This window comes from Palaemon carinicauda, chromosome 13 (genome assembly GCF_036898095.1).
Source record: "Palaemon carinicauda isolate YSFRI2023 chromosome 13, ASM3689809v2, whole genome shotgun sequence".
Classification (NCBI taxonomy): domain Eukaryota; kingdom Metazoa; phylum Arthropoda; class Malacostraca; order Decapoda; family Palaemonidae; genus Palaemon; species Palaemon carinicauda.
In genome coordinates this window covers 95751472-95756471 of record NC_090737.1, presented here as the reverse complement: position 1 = coordinate 95756471, position 5000 = coordinate 95751472, and positions in this window count along the sequence as shown.

Here is a 5000-nt window from a genome sequence, read left to right as displayed (position 1 = left end):
GAGCTTTGTAAAAACTTTTGGAAAATTGGTTTCTAGTCAGCGTTTAACAAAAAGTTGTTGCTGAAAGCTAGAACCTGTAATATGGAAAAAGTCCCTTTTTTTTTTTTTTTTTTTTTTTTTTTTTGAAGAACGGACAAGTTTCCTCTATACTTTTATTCCTAGGGGAACAAAATGCGAGGTATGCAGGATAACTAGATATGGAAAGATAAGATTTAACACTGGAAGGTGTTTTCTGAAATTGGTCTTACACATAAGGGTGTACATACAAGGTTTATTTAATACAAGTTTTATCAATTTTTAATTCTAGATCAAAATTTCTGTAATAAATTTTCAAATATAAATGATTAATTTTTAAATATATTCTTATAATTATGTAACTGACATTAGTATTGGTTCCATTACTTCTTCACCAAAGAATTCGAACACACTTTCTGCTCCCGTTTTCCACGGTGCCAATAAAGATCATATAAATAAATTTAATAACTCAGGAGCTGGTCACCACATATCCAATCTCATCTAGTTTTTTGTATAATCGGTAACAATGGATAGTTTTTATATCCAGGTTTAGTGTATTATTTCGTATATGTCACGACACTTTTGTTTAAGGATTTTCTGACATGATCTTTATTCTAGATATTGACATAGCACTGCTAGCGATTCTACTACACATCCTGTAATCACTCGCTTCCCAAATGCAAAACATAGTTGCTGCTATCCTTAACTGAGATCTGTATCAAACCTGGAAGTGTAGTCAGTGAGCATAAGCAGCGGGTGGGGGGAGGCTAAAAACATATAATTGATTACCCATTTAGCGCAATTCTTCCACTCCATTTTTTACTTTGCTTTGATAACACCTGAGTTAATTCATCAAGAGGGATCAACTATGACACGAGTATATTTTTTTTTTTAACGTTAAAGTTGTGTTGCCCGATGTGGCAACGTCCCTGACTGGTGTTACGAGTCTCGCACAAACTCGTTAGTTTCTTTAGTAGCTGCAACCTCACCATCCTTGTGAGCTAAGGATGGGGGTTTTGGGTCTTTAGGGCTATATGCTGAGTCATCTTCAGCCATTGCCTGGCCCTCCTTGGTCCTACCTTGGATGGAAAGGGGGCTTGGGCGCTGATCGTATGTATATTTGGTCAGTCTCTGGGGCCTTGTCCTGCTTGATAGGGCAATGTCACTGTCCCTTGCCTCTGCCGTTCATAAACGGCCTTTAAAACTTTTAAAGGAGGGGTCGTTGCTGTTCGGGAGGGTTTTTTTCCAATATCTAAGAGAGGCTGAAATTATGCCAAATAATTCAGGTCTTTAGTTTCATCATTATTTGGATACGATCTTATCCTTTGCCTCACCATTTCTGTAATACCATTTTGTTTCAAACCATTATCTGTCTTTTATTTTTTTGTTTAGACAAGGATGTTAAATTCACTATTTTCATTTTTTTTCCTATAACAATAATATTTAGGACTGACCCTCCAAGAAATATATTCCTTTTGTTAATTTTCCACATGCTCAAGTTCATGAGGACCCTCGGTTCCAAGCAAATAGGAAGAGCGCCTGCTACTTACCTTGCAGAGTAGATGCATTCCCATTACGCTAAGAGCTTAAGTAGCCAACACATACAATAAAAAACCAATTTAATGGCTTTAAACAGGAAAAGTGTATGCTGGTCCAAATAGCAATCCTATTTATAATTATTCTTGTAAATTAATTAATAAAATTCATTGTAAATTATATTCTAACTTTGGGTGTAGATACTCCGATATATAACATTAGTCCTATTTTTGACTACTTGAGAAAAGTATATTTTTCTATATTTCCTTTGTGGGTCTGAGATTTGTCATACACAATTTCTACATTTTTTTCTTCCTTGCGTTGGTGTTTTCTTTTATATAAATGCTAAATTTGTAAAACACCTTTTTTCACAAAGAGGCATTCTGTTCCGTCGATGCTTTCATCCCCTATGAAGTAGCCTTTTAGGCTTTTTCTAAATGATTATTTGTTTAGTTTTAGAATAATATTAATAATAATAATAATAATAAAAATAAAAATAATGAAAATGATGATAAGTAATAATAATAATGATAATAATAATAATAATAATAATAATAATAATAATAATAATAATAATAATAATAATAATAATAATAAAAATAAAAATAATAAATAATAAATAAAAAATGATAAATGATAAATAATAGATAATAAATGATAAATAATAAATAATAAATGATAAATTATAAATGGTAAATGATAAATAATAAATGATAATCCATATCCTAAGTATCGGGTCTCACTTGGACGTGGGAAGAATTTTTTTTTTCTTCTTCTTTTTCAGGCGTTGATTGTTCAGGATAATCTTAGTTATCTATTATGCAGGTTTTAGAATAAAATAATGAATATTATTTTTTTTAACTTTTATGGGCCTCTTTTATTTGCGTTCTCTTTACCAAATCGGGTCTTTACTGCAAAAAAAAAAAAATTGTATACCCTCATTTTCCGTCTCTTCTTTTTTAGGTTCCAGAATAGTTTATTTTACTTTTCAACTCTCTTACTTCACCCTAGTTCTTTTTTTTTCCTTAACATTATTTTATTGATTGTTTTTCCTGTATAAGATATTTCCTCTCGGGTGCATTGCATTTGCTTATTGTTTGCCTCTATTTACGTTTTTTCTTATTTTCCTCTTCCCAGTTTTCCTTTATACTTTACCGTATTTCCTCTTCGATGGACTCTTATTTGCCTTGATTCCTCGTCTTTATTTAGTTTTTCGTAACATGTATATTTATTACACATATTGGTCCCTAAGTCTTACCCCCTATTCAGCCTTCAAAATAATGCTTAACTTTGAGGTTTATATCTCGAAAGCTTATACGCAATACAATGGAACAATATATATATATATATATATATATATATATATATATATATATATATATATATATATATATATATATATATATATATATATATATATATGTGTGTGTGTGTGTGTGTGTGTGTGTATATATATATATATATATATATATATATATATATATATATATATATATATATATATATATATATAGATAGATAGATAGATAGATAGATATAAATATATATATATATATATATATATATATATATATATATATATATATATATATATATATATATATATATATATATATATATCCGTATACTTATTATTATTATTATTATTATTATTATTATTATTATTGTGCTTTACGCTATAAAGAAATGCTTCACATTAATAATACTTTGCTATTCACATTGTAATTATTAGACTCAATTTAATTTCGTTCAGTACGTTTTGTTAGTAACCAGTGAGTGGTGGCTTCTCCACTGGTCTCCTAATGAGGATTTGGTCAGTATTTATATGTGTGGTCATCTATGAATACCATATACTATTAGCAAATAAGGACAACTTTTCCGAAACGGAACCCGGCCTTCAGAAGGCTGGGGCCATCGACAATGAATCACGAAGAGAACTGAAAATTCAACAGAGTAAGGTGTTGTGTGACATTCATCATCATCATCATCAACATCTCCTCCTACGCCCATTGACGCAAAGGGCCTCGGTTAGATTTCATCAGTTATCTCTATCTTGAGCTTTCAATTCAATACTTCTCCATTCATCATCTCCTACTTCGCGCTTCATAGTCCTCGGCCATGAAGGTCTGGGTCTTCCAACTCTTCTAGGGCCTCTGGTAACATTCACCAGATGTAATTGGCACATGTGCTCCCGTAACAATTTTAACAAATTTGTGACAACCTTTGGGATCCATTTAAAGGTGCAATGTGTCACAGTGAGTTTTGGTAAAACAAGCGAAATAGCAGTTTTATTTTTTTATTTTATTCAGATTGCCCCAAAACATGGCTGGAACACAGGCCAGTTATACTGGCTTTGGGTCATGGTTCCTAAGGAACTTTTATAGTGTGACCCCTACTGTCTCTCATAGCCGTTTTTACCATACTTACTTTTTTCTTAGTCTACTATTTGTACTCCCTCCAAGTCCGGCATTTTTTAAACTTGACTGACAACTAAAAAAAAAATAGAAATAAAAATCTAACAGTCGTGTAATGAGTCTTCCAGATCTTGAATTCTACAAATATTATCCAGATGGCGCAAAAGGATGCCAACCGTTATCTTTTTTTTTTTTTTTTTTTTTTTTTTTTTTTTTTTTTTTTTTTTTCCATTGTCGTTCGCGATGTTCCTGCTCGTTATTCGACCGTGTTTGGGCATCTGTTCTGTCATTGCAACGAGAAAGTCCTGCCCACGAGGGGGTCTGATGTAGACAAATGATGGTGTTCTCTCTCTCTCTCTCTCTCTCTCTCTCTCTCTCTCTCTCTCTCTCTCTCTCTCTCTCTCTCTCTCTCTTCACGTTATTCCTGTTCATCCAATTCACCTCCTTCTTGGGATTCTTCTTCTCCTTGTTTTTGTTCTTATTCCTCTTGTTTCTTCTAACAGATTAGATTTCTTACTGGATTTTTCTTTCATATCCCTTATTTTCTTTTTTCCGTCTCATCTCCCTTATATTATTGTTACTATGTCTCTACTATCGTTCTTGTATTTCCTTCGTCTATTTTTCTTTTTCTTATTTTTTTTTCCTGCTTCTTCTCCTCATCCTGCTCTTCCTTGTTCTTCCGCCTCTTCCTATTCTTACGCTGACCCAACACGCAGAGAGCGAGTTCACTTATTTTTGGCCCTAATGATGTCTAGCGGGATATTCCCATTGCCTCCCGTTGCTTCACTACATCGACCATTTTTTTTCAGGTGAGTTTGTGCGTGCGTTTGATATGCTCAGGTTGTATTACGACTATATTTCCTCATGGTAAGGGTAGAGGAGACTCTTTAGCTATGGTAAGCAGCTCTTCTAGGAGGAGGACACACCAAAATCAAACCATAGCCTCTGTACCATGGTTTTCCGCTGTCTTGAGTTAAAGTTCTCTTGCTTGAGGGTACACTTCCTCTTTTTTTATTAAAGGTTTTATTGTTTTTA